We start from the raw sequence: 16128 nt of genomic DNA on the forward strand, positions 1-16128 counted from the left end.
CAGGCTTCGCACTTTAGGGGGCAATCTGTTACACTAAAAAATGTCACCATGACTATTCGCAGTTAGTATGGCTCCATCAACTGTCATACTATCCTCCTTGGCAAGTCTCATGCCTCTGCTTTTCATGTCAAACTCCAAGAAAGAGAGAAAAGTCATTTAAAGTCATTTATCTATGGGTACGCAGTTTCTCTCAGCCTTACCTGTGTGTACGCAACCCAAGTTCATAATACCTGCGTACTTGTACGCTCTGTCTATAAAGCAATGGGTGCGTACTCCTGTAAAGGTCAAAAGGCGCAAGTTTCACTCCAAAAAAGTTACTTGTGGTCATTTCTAGAGCATTCTAGAAGCTTGTTTGATGTGTATGGAGCGCCTCCAGATGGTTCATGTATCCCTATGAAAGAGGAACTTATCCCATCAAGAGGGGAGCTAACCCATCCAAAGAGGGGCTTATCCCATTGATGGTGGACCTGATTAACTTCCTCTAGAACACTATAAATACAGGCATTGGGCCAGAGGGAGGAGAGGTTAAAAGCTGAACATTCCTAAGGGTAGATGCTGCTGAGATTAGGACTTCCTTGTAGAAGCTTGTGAGGAGAGATTGTCATCCTTTCTTGTTTCATTTGGAAGTGGGTGAGCTGATCAAAGTAAAGGAAAACTCTTGCTGGACCCTGGGAGGAACTTGCACAACACCAAGGCTCAGGTTCTAATGGTTTCTTTTGTTTCCTATTAATACAAATAAGTCCATTCTTCTCAACAATTTGTTATTTATGAGTTGTTTCATATACTCCTTGGTCTGTATGTTAAATATGTTTTATTTTATGAGATATTCAGGTGCTATTTAATCGTTTGATTGTTAGTGAATGCAGGTTATCAAGAGAAGGAGTAGCTCATCCGGATCGACGAGGCTGGACTACTACAACAACGTTGGACTACAGGTAGGATCTAAACACTTGATTTCTTATATGGTAAATGCATATTTAGAGAAGGATTGTTCTTAATTGTCTTGTTTGTCACTAGAAAGCCTTAAGCTTCTAGGGAGGTTGGTTTTGTCCGCAAAATTGACTCTTTCCGCATGACAAGGGTCTCCCTTGCATTGTGCAAGCTATCTTGAGGAGACACGTATCATTTTTAACAAGATCTAGGCTCACAGGGTTGAAGGGAAAAATAAAATATAAAATAAATAAAAAAACAGTACTAATCTTTTCTTATGAAGGAGAGTGGCTTTCATTTTTCACTCCTTGTTTCTAAGTGAAAAGAGTTCCCCTAGTGGCATCCTGGTTGGGATAATGGTGGCCAACTAGAAAAAAATTAATGCACAACTGAACCTATGGTTGGGTCAAAAAAGATTCACACTTATTCAATTGTAGACAGCATCAAATTTTATAGATAAGTGTTTTTTGTGTTTACAAGTGCAACATGATGCTTACCAATTTTTATGAAAATGATATTTGTGGTTATGTGAGCAAATTGTTGCCCACTAAGTTTTAAGTTTGATTGATGTATCGTGTGTATTACTTGTATGAAAAAGAAAATTAAAAGTATTATGTATAGAATTGTAATATACTCTACAACACTATAGTTATTCTTTGCATCACTACAAGGTGCATGACACACATGTTCCAAAAAAAAATGTTAGAGGATTAGTTGGAAGTTATGTAGAAGTTAATAAGTTTTAAAGCTAAATAATTAGATGGTTATTTCTTATACAAATAAGTTGAGTAGATGGATTTGTTAATGTGTGGTTGAGGATGCAAATACAAGTTAAGAGTTACTTGATATGATGATAGTGTTGTAGGAAAGTTATGCACCTACTCTCAACCCCTCTAAAAAGAAATTATTTTTTGTTACATTTGAGTTCTTAAATTTAAAAGAATCATGTACATAAAAAGGCATATGTAAGATATATGCAAATGAAATTCTAGATAGATAAATGCATTGGCATCTCTATATGTAATCCTAGAATTCAGTGTGAGAGTTTCTTGTGAATGTTTTAGTGGAGTACAATTGAAGTCAAAAGTTTAACATGTTGTTAGTAATTTTTGCATTGCTGATTTTTTTAAAGTTGGAAGCTTAACTGGAAGGAAGATGAAGAGTTAATAACCTATTGTCATAATAATGGTTGTATGTTTATATTATGATCCCAAATTCGTATAAATGCTACTCTAGAGGTATTATTGTGTGTGTTTATTCATTAAGTTCATAAAGAGGCTATGGCAATTAAATTTTGTTATATTATGTTGTAAAGAATGGTGTGATTTCTTGTGATTATAGGTGTATGAGGGTTGTGTGCCTACCATAAGAAATTTTGTTCTGAATCTAAATGTGAGATTTTAAGTTTAAAGGGAAGTTTTTTTAGTTGCATGAATTTGTCAAATTGGTATTTATTACTTAAATGAGCATGATGAAATAATTTTGTGCAATGGAACAATGAAGTGATTGTTGTATAAAACACTTGTAGTTGTTAAATTGCCTATAAGTCCAACTTTGTAATTTGGATCAAGGCAAGCTTTGGTGTGTAGGTACCCTATGCTAAAATGGATGCATCCACAAAAAAAATACCCAAATTGTACTTTGAGAGATATGAGCCATGTATCATACATATAAGTGTGAATGCAGAACATGTCTATAATTGTTATTTTTTCGTTCAGTTCAAATATGGGATATGGGTCAAGAAGATCTTTGGTTTATGGAAAATTAACATTAGTATGGATCCATCAAGTTAAAATATTAGCTACCTATATTTCACTTTGAGAGATATTGTTTATTTAATGGACTTGTACTAGTTTTAATGCCAAATTTAATTGTTATATTTTTGGAAATGATTTATATTGAGAAAATTTGAATTATATACCCATGTTAGAAATCAAATTTATAGATCAATGAACATTAACTTTGGTTATTGATGTGGAAATATGTTACAAATTGTATCATGATTAATCATTGTATTGGTGAGCGGAAAATTTAGTATCTCGTAACCTCAATTAGGCACAAAATAGATTAGGTATGTTGAAAGGTGGCATTAGAGCAGTGTTACAAGACTAAGGTTGTACGGGCTCGGGAAAATGCAATAGCGGTAATCTATAACAAGCATGTTATCTTGAAGAAACAGAATAGCTAATGTTCCAAATTTAAACCATCAGAGTTTGACATAGTTGAATTTTATTGTATGAGAGTTCTTATGTATGAATTTATTATGCCTCTACTCATTAATTATGATTGAATTCTCTCTTAGAAATGGGATTCTTTCTTTTTCTTATGTTGTTTTTACATGAAATTGATTTCTATAATGTGTGATACATACATATTTATATCCCATAGATATGATAATTATGTTAGAATCACTTTGTATCATAATTTCATTCACTAGTTGTACTAATTTCTCTAAGTTAGTGTGTTTGAAACTTATATGTATTGAAGAGATGGTTTGAAGATTTATTTTAAACTCTTATAGCAAAAAAAGTATGTCTTTTGTCTTATTTTTGGTCTAAAATATGAAGGGATTAAAGTTCAATACATTTGCATTAATTCTATAATAGATGGAATGGTACATGATTTTAATGATATCGATGTACTAATGCTTCTTTAGTGTTGATTGTGTACAAAACAAAGGCACAAATTTGGAATAATATGGGCCATTAATTACCTTATAAAAGACCAAATATGGCATGCATGCGTTTTGTTATATATCTAGCTAATAGTGACTTGGTGTTTCAACACTTAAAATACAAAGTGGAGTGATAAAGAAGTGAAGATATTCAACAATGTGGTACAACCTAACATGGAAGAGACATCACACATCAAAGATGTAGAGTCATATGAGAGAATGGTTATAGGGATTCATCCATATTTGACAAAGAGAATGAGAATCCTAAAGGATGAACTTCAAAGCTACAGGGTTAACAATGAAATGCTCATTACAACAAAAGAAAAGGAGAAAGGGTTGAATGCAATGTTGTTGCAAGGCTTGCCATAAATACAAAAGCATTGGTAGCAAGGAAAAATTAGCAACAAGGTACAAAGCCCATTAGATATTCAGAAGCATGGGCTATCTACTAGCATTATAGGGAAGAGTTCATTAAGGAAGATGATTAGGAGTTCCAAGAGGGACATGTTGACGGTGTTGGATGTCCCACCAACAGCTAGGGGGTCTCCCTATGTTCTAAAAGTGCCCCTCCCCCGCTTTTCAAATGAGGCATGAGGATATATTTAGAAAAGTGAGGTGATTTTTCACCTACCCTCATGTCCCTTGAACTTCCCCACTTCCCTCTCATGTTTAATTACTAATACATGTCCATTTGACCTTTGCATAGATATTCGCATCATGATAAGAACATTTACACTATGACAGAAAACAGGTTATGAGAAAAATAGATATGATTCTTTGAAAACCCTAGAGTGCTTGTTGCTAATGTTGTTGTACAGTCATAGAGACTTACTCGGGCCGCCAAATGAGCATTGTGTACTTTGCTCCTTGACTTGTTGTTACATTAATTTTTGAGCTAGATTGCATTGTTATCTTAATCATGCATCTTAATTGAAATGACAAGGCTCCATACATTTTGAATGTCTAATGCCAGGACTTGGATTGCAACCTTTTATCAAGTAAAGCAACTTCATCTAGGCCTTCTTAGACTTTCAACCAAGGCTTGCTCATTGTCTTGGGGTCACAACCTACTAGCTGCACATCCTACAAAATAACTATAGAAATGTAACAACACTATCAAATTCTACACATTGAGAATTAATAAGAAGTGGTCGAATTACAATCAATGCAATGTAAAATGTATGAATTGAGGTTGTGATTCCTATTTTCCAGTGGAACTATCGAACAATGGGAATTCAGTCTATGTAATTTTTATCCCAATTGTTGTAGTGAGTCCAAAACTGACCAAAATTGAACATGACACTACAGCCACGCCCATATAATAATTTACAGGGTTCCTTATGTTAATGAGTGTAATTGTTGAATATGTGGGCACGAGCGTGATGCTCAAAATGAGCTATCCCTGAGGCATATTATTTTCATTCTTGATAACATCTTTTGCATATTTTGATGACATCCTTTTACGTAGTTTCCAATTCTCGGAGAAGTTTGGGAAAGTACATCTCAATGTTTGGCTTAACATTGAAATTGTGCTATAGTACTAATGAGTGAATGCAAGGATGACTGTAGAGATATAGAAAGCCAAGGCTGCCTAAACTAAAGCAACTAGAGCTAAAGTTTCCCTCACAATGGATTTTATCTCACAAGACAGAATGCCCAATCTGATTTGTATTACATTCACCATAGACAACATTGAGGGTATGCATCATATTATAAACCCAAGTGGTGAAGCATGCATTCCAAGGATCTTAGTTGTTAATATTATCTTTAACATCCTTATGAAAACCTTTGTTGTTGTTGACATAATTCCTAATTTCGAGCCCTGTGCTACCAAGATTCTTGGTGCCCATAGTATCTGAGGATATAGCCTCTTCCTCATAGCTAGGATGGATTCTTTGGGATTCATTGTTGAATTTTGATGTACCTTCCTTTTGGTGAATATCTCGAGAGATGTCTCCCTTTGAGAAGGTGTCACAATTGCAATTGTAAAAAAGATCAGTGTTTAGAAGATGATTCTTGACCCTATATCACTTTAAGATCCGAGAGCTTCATTAGCAGGCCCATTTCTACAACGTGTCATCAATTTGAGAGGAATTAATTCCTATCAATACCAAGGTTGTTACATGTGTTGTTAGACATGTGTTTAACTCTATCTCGGTTCTAGAGTGAAAATGCATAGAAGCAAAGATAGAGGAGCGATGTTTGTTTTAATGATCCCTTCTCCAAAAAATATGAAATTATATATTTTTTCTTTAGTTATAATATCTCCAACAACTCCTCACATCGATTCCAGGAATAATGAGTCAAGTCAACAAATAGGTGCAAGAAACAAGCGGTAACCACACTAAAACTAGTGATTTATTCCCTTCTTGGTGTACTCTTATAATCATTCTTCATGTAGCCTCTAAAACACCTTCAACGATGTGATGACAATAGAGTGTGATTGTCGATACAATAGTTGTAGGTAGAAGTAGCTAACTCATCATAGTTCATCACACAACTGAGACTGATGTTTGCTTTGGCTCTCTACATGGATGACTAGAGTGAATAGGAATTCTTCCTATTCTAGATGCCTCGCCCTGTACCTTTCTATTAATGTTGGCACTGGAATTTATGCCTTTTGCAGATTAAAAATTATTATTCATTAATCCACATTAACTTATGCTCCAAGGCGGCTAAATATAAAACACATTAAAGGAGGTAAATGAATCATAAAAAAATATATTGACAAAGTGTGATGAGAGGGAGAAGAAATGGCATATATGTTGAGGCAATGAGGTCATAGATCGAGAGTCCAAATGGGTCACATTCCTGGTTTTAATGTTAGTCACACTTCTCAAGTTCGAGGGAGGGTCACAGGTTAAAATCCCATCACGAGTCACAGTAAAGAATGGATACCATTTGTGCGACATGATACCTTATGCTAGTCACGACTCGGAGCTGTGCAAGGTATTTATTGCATGCAACAAGGGAAGTGATGGTCGCAAATCGTGATTTTAAATTGCAGTGAGAAATAATTATGAGATTGAAATGTGACTTTGTGGCTAGAGGAGGTCGCAAGTTGCACATTTAATCACCAGTTAAGAATACATTACCTTTTTCTAGTGTGATGAGAAACTCATAGTGTAGAGGAGTACAAAGGGGTCACAAATCACAAATTTGGATGTCAGTGGGGATGGCTTTGTGCATGTCTTCTTTTGCAATCACATTGTGCCACTTCACATTAATTTCTAATACCTACTTCAATGTATGTGTCTGTGTCTTTCATTCACTACCCATTTATATCATTTCACCCCATAATATACTTCTTTGTATAACATTATCTTATGTTGTGGAAGGGTGACCAACGATCATCGTGCAAGGTGTCATCACATCGCACTTGTCACCATGTGCACATCACTCCAGCATAGCATGCTCTTTTTTGTTATATGCTTGCATGGGATAATCACACCATGCAAATGTGCTAATGCATTTATCCATATTACTCTAGGTCGTTTCTACCACTTATATATGTTCATCATAGTGATAACACGGTGCACGATACAATCTTTTTGTGAGATTATATATAATATTTACCACAAGTTGTACTTTTGTTGTCTATAACACAACATGTCATGATTTATAACGATTATTATTAACTATAACATTTCGTTGCACGTCTGTTTTCTATTGTAATAGTGCAACATTATTCAAAATTACCTTTCCCAATATCCTTCTCAATAATCATCATCTTGATGTTTTCAATATTTTTCATTTGTGGTTCAGTTAGCAGCTCCTATTGCACGCTCATCAAATATCATGAGCCTCAAACAAGTTTATAGGCATGAGTTTTGATGGATGCTCTTGTTATCTTCTTATTTCACCTCCATTTTCCCTTGGTAACCTCTAGCACACTTTCCTCCCAAGTGGCGTCCGTTTAACATATGTTTAACATAAGTGGTGTCCTTTTAACATATGTTTAATGTCATCCTTCTTCATTTAATATGTATCCAAGGCAGTTTCATATAAATTCCTATAAAGAAAAAAGAATAAATAATTATTTTGTTAAGAAAATTCATAAGTAGACTAAACAATGAAAACAATCCACTTGAGGCACGTGTAAGTATTGGTATAGATATATGTAACCAAAGTAAGGCGTTATAAATTACACCACCTCAAAATTCAAGTAAGTGAACTAGATTAACAACTAAAGGGGTTGATATAGAACACAATCTTACAAAGATGAGAATGTCAATGCTCATGAGGGTCGAGACTTAAAGGTGTAGATATAACACAAGATACGTACCTGTTGTGCTATACAACAACCCCCCATTTCAATTTTTTCTTAATCTTATTCTAAGATACTAAATAGGAAATGGGGTCCCTTTAGTTTGTGAAAAGCAATAAAACCTTTACATAGAAATAAATTTCTTTGTTTCTTGCTTTTTTAAATAAAAAGTACTTCAAAAAACCCTCTAAAAAATCAAGCATCGCAAATCGCATTCACTTAAGGCTAAGGTACATTCAATCTGAATAATCATGTTGCAATGTGATAGTCTCAGTTGTAGAGCTTTTTTAAAACAATGCATTGACAAGCATGCAATGCGATAAAGCTATCGCATATCGCATATCGCCGATTCCAATAAATATGTTTTAATGGTCCATTGAAACTTTGTGATGTGATATGATTCTCGCATTTCGCATATCGCCGAAAACCAAAGGAAGCTAACCCCGAAAACTTGTGATGCGATATACATCAATCTCATATCGCAACCCTAGCGGAAACAAGTAATACTCACCTTGAGGACGCGCGATGCGATGTTAAAATATAATAAAGTGGTTCAATAATAATAAAGGGAAAACATGATTCAGACGAGTTAAATAACAAATTTCCCAACTCTATATGCCAGGTCATCACTTATCGCAATCGCGGAAATTCAAAAGACTTTTGGAACATGACACTTATAACTCCTGACTTGCGATATGCGATCGCTCTTTAAATATTAAAACAATATATTGAAATTGCTCATCGCAAAACCGGAAATTTTATGGCACACATTCTAATAAGACCTTTGGAAACCTGCGATGTGATCTATTCATTGAGCATTAAAGTTTCACATTGTTGGTTACGGAAAAACATTAAAAAACAGTTATGACTACGGTCCTTCAAGATTTCATCCTTCGTGTTAATATCAAGTTATAATATGAAATATTTCGCATCAAATGCTCCTATTCCAATTTTCATTTGTACTTCTTTCAACACTACCTTTACAAGCATTTAGCTGCTCTGAAATTTTTAGCCTATTACTGTCCTCTGTTTCATTTTCGTAGTTTGAATCTGGAAGTATGCAGCTAGCCAAAATGTCAAAGAAATCTCGAAAGACAAAAGTTTCCCCTGCAGTAGCGGAAGGACCGAAAAAAATTGTGTTGATCTCGGATATGACATGTCAAGACTGTGGGAAAATTTCATGGGAAGGCATATACGATATGTTAGAAATGGAAAAGCCAAAGGTAACTGAAGGACATGCAACAGCTAATGGACCTGCAGAGTCATAAAACACCCTTGGTGATTTAGCCGACTCTTTTCTCCATCAAATAGTGGCCCGCCCAAAGATTTTTCCATATAATAACATGGTAAAATGGGTAATTGAAAGAATCAATATAACAGACAGGATGCTCTTCACAGCTGACGAGAGAATTTTTGGATCCTTCAAGTCTGAATACTTGAAGAAAATGTATCATTTTCCAGAGCCTCAAAAGTACTACAATAAATCATTCCTTAAAGCTTTCTCGAAGGAAAATAAAATAGAGCCAAACCCCATCAAACAATGGAGGCACTTCCCTAACAAACACAAGCACGAATCATCCAGTATGTATTTTGTGGACTCTCTAGCATCCCCATATTGTTATGTTGCCACAATGATGTGTAGACTATTTGGAAGCTCTAATTCTGCTAAGTTTTTCATTGACATGGTTCCGTTAATAGAAGCAGCATTGAACTCTTTTGTGATGGATTGGGATAATATCCTATCAGATAAACTGGCCATCCAAATACTTGATTATAGGAAAAACAGATATGTGTCCACCCGAGTTGTTCCCCCATTTTATATGAGTGCCTACATAGTCGATACCATTTGTTTCAATTCTAATTTTCCCATAATGGGATGGAAGTGGACTATCCAGGACCCAACCCCTATCCATGTTTACCATAAATACCTGTGGAAGACCCAATATAAGAAGCATTTCTACAAAATTTGTCATGGCTTCATCCTACCCATTCATCAGGCCATTTTTAATAGACCAGCTCCTCGGTTGTCCGAGGAGGCTAGTATTGATTTAACTTCAATTGGCAGTTGGTTTGGGGAAGAACTGTTCACATACATTAGGGTTTTTGGTAGCATTACCGACCCGCATGTCCTTCCTCTATATGTCCCAGATAAACTATTGGCTAGGGAAATAGCCTATCAGACAGTTGAAAAAGGGCTTACAAAAAATCTCAAAGACACCAAGAAACAGTTATGGCCTGCCTTTCCTATTCGTTGTGGCATCTATTCATTGCATGACTATAAACACACCTAAATTGAAGCCGAGAAAATAAGGGGTTTGAACCTAGATGTTATTCCCAAATGACAGTATGACCCGAATAAAGTTGTTTATAATTTTACTACTCAGGTAAAGGTCAAACAATTCGTCCATGAGAAAGATGAATTCGATGACTTATTTACATCAGCGGAGACATTCACACAAGTGAGTCACCTGGAAAGACTCAAGTTGGAACCAACAAAAATGGACCAATTCATCCAAACCAGGATGCAAAGGCTTCAGACAGTGCCACTGGACTTATTGAATATCACACCAGTCATCCAGCAAACAGAGCAAAGCACAGAGCAGGATATGGAGAAAATGTTTGATGCAGCCAAGACAAGCGACAAGGCAAGTGAACAGTTAGGCACGGATGTCCACATTGATCCAATATTGATCAAAGAATGGGAATAATTTGATCAACAGATCAAAGGTCAAAGTGATACCCAAAATGTTATCACACCATAATCCCCCTTAAGACAACAACCCATGATTCATGATCCTGTGATTGAAAAACCATCCAGCATGGACTCAGCTCTAAAAGAAATTGAGATAATCCCTGAGCATCCTTCATCAGAGATTACACTGAGCATTGGAGGAATTCCACCATTGGATGTGTTTTATAGCCCTAAACAGAGAGTTGTAGTCAAAAGGCAACGGAAAAAGAGAAAGATAGACCAAGCAACAGTCCCTCAAAATGAATCCATGAATGTCATTTGGAGAGACTCAGAAGTTAATCCCTCTGAGGACTTGACCAAATTATCTCTGTTTGCAGGAGAATATACCGTTTCCACGATTGATAAAGCACCGAAGTTAATAAATTGATCAAGGAAAAAGATCAAAAGATTAAACAACTTGAAGAACAGTTAAGGGTGGAAAAATAGAGGATTGATCAGAAGGCTATTGAAAGACAACAACAACTTTCTCAGGAATTCAAATAGCTAAAACTGGCACATCATGAAGAGATCAAATCTAAGGATGAGCAAATAAAGAATCTACAACTCTCAAAGGAGTAATTCAAAGACAATCCCAAAGTTGAAGAGTTTATAAAGGAAGCCTTAGAAATAAATATTTCTTATCTCAGCAGCTAACCCAACTCTGCCAAAAGATATCTCTCATTCATCCATAATGTATCAAAACCAGCACACTGATAGATCAAGCGGTCAATTCCAGGTTGGAATTCGAAGATGTAGATGACAAAATTACAGATTACATCTCTTGGAAAAACACATGAAAGGGAAGGGCTACTAAATTGCCAATAATTGAAGAATCTCATAAGGAGATATTATTTTCAAAATGGGAGACACAGCTGATCAAAGCAGAAAGAGAAACTTCAAGGGCCAAGGCAGTGAGGAATAATATCATTGAGCTGATAAATGATAACTTACACAGCGCCAATTTAATTTTTGAGTGTTCCCCAGAAAACCTTCCAAAAGAAAAAGTGTTGGAAAAACAATGGAAGCAAGATTTGAATACCAGAGAGGAGCAAATCAAAAAATTAAAAAGCCTCAATTTGGATACACATTGGTTCTATTTAGTCAAACCGCATAGCCAACAAATGAAAATCAAATGTCTTGCTGATGCAGCCGAGCACATGATGCCAGAACTCTCGGATGTAGTGTACACAGGTTAATTGCATGCTAGGATGAGTCATCCACCAGAAATCCAAACTATGCTCGAGATTTGTCAGTTAAAGCCACAGGAGGAATGACAGATGCAATGCATCTTTTCAAAAGTTATTGCAATTCTATTTTAAACATGAAATCCCATATTTTGGGAAAGGTTGTTCCAACCACTCCCAACACTTTTTACGAACAATTTGTTTTTATTTTTACTATAAAGACCCTTTCATGTCATTTTAGAAAAGGTCCTGAAATTGTATTAAAATTAGATTTAAGAGGATAGCACTTCTGCGCTTCTTAATTTACTTTTGTAGAAGATAAGGATCAAGGTTCAAACTTGTTGTAAAGGGGATTTCAAGAGGACTTGCATTTCTGTATCTTTTTGAAGTTTTCAGAATAGGAAGAGCGAACCAGGTTGTTGTTATCGTAAGATGATTCAAATATATGTGGTACTTTTATCAATGTCTTTTTGTTTCATATTATGCAATTAAAACAGTCTTTTTATTTGATATTGTTATTATATTCATACAATTCTGCATTATATCACTTTTGAGTAAGTTGGAATTGATATTCTTAAACACATATGCTGACAATTGATGTTATTATGATATGTGATATGTTTTATATTACTTTGCTTTAAAGTTATCATCATTCATGCTTTACTTTCTGTAGCCAAGGGATTGATCTTCATTAGCATTTGATTACTAGAAATCATTATAAATCGCATTGATATTGGATTACCTGGGTTAAATATATATAGATATATTTGTATCTTTCATAAGCTTATTGTCCAAACCATCTATCATTTGGTTATATATATTAAACACCAATTCATCAAAACATATTTTATTGGGAAACTGGTCCCATACTATCCAGTCTAAGCCACCATCCCAAACAGAAAAGGAACTGCATTAAGGGCCAGACCGGGTGGTTATCCCCAATGTTGTTGCAACAATTTTAGAGGCATCAACTTTTTTGGCGCTAGAAGCAGGGTCTGACTGTGAATGGAAACTAAATCTAAACCTATAGGCCATTCGAAGAGTAAAACTCCCTCACCATCACCTCCAACTTCTCGTTCGCATTCTAAATCTCCTATTCCCAAGCGAGCAGTTGAAAAGAAAAATATAGAACCCACTGCTGAAATCCTAAACAAGCAAGACAATTTTTCTTCTAAACCCCCTGAAGTACAATATTTGATTCACAAATTGCAGGGGATTTCAATTTCTCAAGAAGAATCTGATTTATCTCAAGGCAGTGTCACTTCTCAATATATCCCATCGCAACCGTTAACTAGAGCAAAGAGTGAAAAACTTGAAATCCCACTAGTTGAATTCCCTCTACCAAGTCAAAAAAGGGCTAGGAAGACACCATCAGAATCTGACAGCGAGATTCTTTCGTCATCATCATCCATTCCATCCATACCATTGCAAGGTCACACACCCGCTTCCCAACTCCAGATCGTGATTCATACAAGTACAAGAGCTTCACCATCCTCTACCCAATCACTTTCAACCACTTCTTCACCCTCTTCTACTAATAGCTCAATAATGGCACATAATCAACCTCAACCAAGGCCATGGACCAACCCAGGAGCTATTAGAATGCCTGCACCTTTGACCCAATTGCCAGCACATCCAGAAAAATGGTTACCTAAATTTAATCCTGATAATGGCATGTTAGCAGAAGAACAGATAAATAATTTCTTGTTGTCCATTAATTTGAATGGAGTAACGGAGGAAGACGCAGTTGTAAGATTATTCCCATATACTCTACAAGGAGCAGCTAGATCATGGTACTTTTCGTTACCATCAGGCTCTATTAATAGCTAGGATGCTTTTCAAGAGCAATTTTTAACTAAATTCGGAGATGATAGGTCTACAACAACTTTGATAAATGACCTCTCCAATTTGAAAGCCAAACCCAAAGAACCCATTAAGGACTTTAACTCACATTTCAATAAGTTATTGAATAAAATACCTATGGCATCCAAGCCTAGCGAGGAGGTCCGAAATGAATGGTATATTTCTACTCTACCTTCAAACACATCCATCTTTGTTGATAGAGGTGCCAAAGCAACGTTAGTAGAAAATATGAAAGAAGCAATAGTTGTTGAAAAACATATCTTTTCCCTAGAAAAGAAAAACACATTAAAGGAAAGAAAATCTGAGAAAGTAACTTTTAGAGATGAATCAAAGAAGAAAATAGCCAAAGATCCATATGACATGGAAGGCTTGCAAAAAGTTCTTAAAACTATGTCCAATGAAATGGTAGAGATTAAAAAGCAGGTAGTTGAAACTTCATCAAAAAAACCATTTAGGAATTTTAAAAGAAATCAGCCAACTGATCCTAAACCACCAAATGCTATATCAAATGTAGAATCTGATTTAGATGATGATGAAGAAGAAGATACAACTTTATCAGTTGAATAAATAGAGGAAGAAGAAACAGTTGAATGTCATGGAATGTGGGACTTTATTCTACCCAACTCTGATAATGAAAGTGAACATGAAGCCTTACCAGTAAATACCAAAAGTAAGAATATCATAGAGCCTAATCAGTGAAATCAAAATAAGAAAAACTCAAATCCTATTACTCAAGAAAAAACTCCCGCGAAGAAAAATCCAAGTTCATCTCCCCAAACAAAACCATCTTCATCTAATCCTCCATCGTCATCAAAGACTCTAGTAGTTTCAGATTCCATGGATTATAACATAGTTGAAGATATGAAGAAGACTCGAGCAAAATTTTCTCTTCATGAACTTAGCAAGCTCAAGCATTAACAAAAGTTGTTGCTCAAGGAATTAAATGCAGTACCTTCTTCTCCTCCCCCAACTAGTGTATTATCCAAGGTTGCCAGAGGATCGGGTAGGCCACCATCTGATAAGGTGGATTCTACGGATGTCATTTTAATGCAAGATAGATCAAATTCTCATACTCCTCCTTTTCTTTTGACTTATGAGATCAACAATAGAAATTTTCATAACTGCTTGATCGATTCGGGGGCTTCATCAAATATAATGCCAACACAGTTTGCTCACAATTAAATATTGAACCCAAAAAGTTTGCAGTTCATATTGTTCAATTAGAATGAACTAAGGTTCAAGTTTTAGGAGAAATAAATTCAGTTACTATTAGACTATCTGTTGATCCAAGGGTTGTCCAAATAATTGATATATTAATTGCTAACATCCCTGAGTTTTATGGTTTAATTCTTAGCAGAGATTGGTCTGAGAAACTTCACGGTTATATTTCAACTGACTGGTCTCACATGTGGCTTCCTTATAATGGGAAGCCAAATCAAATCAGAATCGACCGTGAAAAACATCTGACTCACACAGTAACTGAATTTGAAGAAGAAAATGAACCAGTAGCCTTCAATAATAATATTCTTGGAAACTATTCAGCTGAATCATTTTTTGGGAACTTCAATGCTCAGCAATCACCTTTCTCAGTTAGTAATGTCACATCACAAGTTGAGAATTTTTCACAGACCGATACTTCTAAGTGTGTTAATATTGTAGATAAACTTGTAGATAAACATGTAGATAAGCCTTTATTTTGGTCTTTGTATTTCGATGGATCTAAATCTAATGACGATGCAGGAGCAGGATGTATTCTAGTTAGTCTTGAAGGAGAAAAGACAATGTTATCATGCAGGTTAGAATTTGAGTGTACCAATAATACTACAGAATATGAAGCCTTGATTCAAGGTCTTTATAAAGCAATAAGTCTTGATGTGAAATATCTGAAAGTGTTTGGTGATTCTGAAATAGTGATAAAACAAGTAAGAAATACTATTCATTGTCTTTCAAGAAACCTCAAACATTATCAATCACTTGCTCAAGATCTTATCTCTCATTTTCTGGCATTTGATATCTCTCCTATTCCCAGATCACAAAATGAAACAACAGATCTCCTAGCTAATGTAGCTTCTAAGCTCCTTCCATCTGAGGATTATAGTCTAGATAGATTTTCTATTGAGTTAATTTTTAGACCATCCATCCCAGATAATGTCACCAATTGGCGTGTGTTCAATCATGATGAGGATATCTTAAATTTCTTGACATCTGAAGGATCTTATGACAACCAAATCATCGATGAAAGCGATCATGATCTTCAATTAAAGCAGAAACTCAATGAAAATCCTATTCCTAAATCTGTGGTTAAACTCGAAGATCTTTATGATATTAAGGATAGATTAAAAAAGGTCACTAATTCAAAGCTTCAAAGTTCAACTTTAAGGTTTGAATTAGTAAATCTTGGTACAGATACCAAACCACAAAATGTCAATCTAGGACTTGGACTTTCACCTGATGAGAGATTTGCTTTCATCCGATTACT

Source organism: Pinus tabuliformis, chromosome 6 (assembly GCF_031772625.1).
Source record: "Pinus tabuliformis cultivar Carrire ecotype Pingquan chromosome 6, CPIR1, whole genome shotgun sequence".
Taxonomy (NCBI): Eukaryota; Viridiplantae; Streptophyta; class Pinopsida; order Pinales; family Pinaceae; genus Pinus; species Pinus tabuliformis.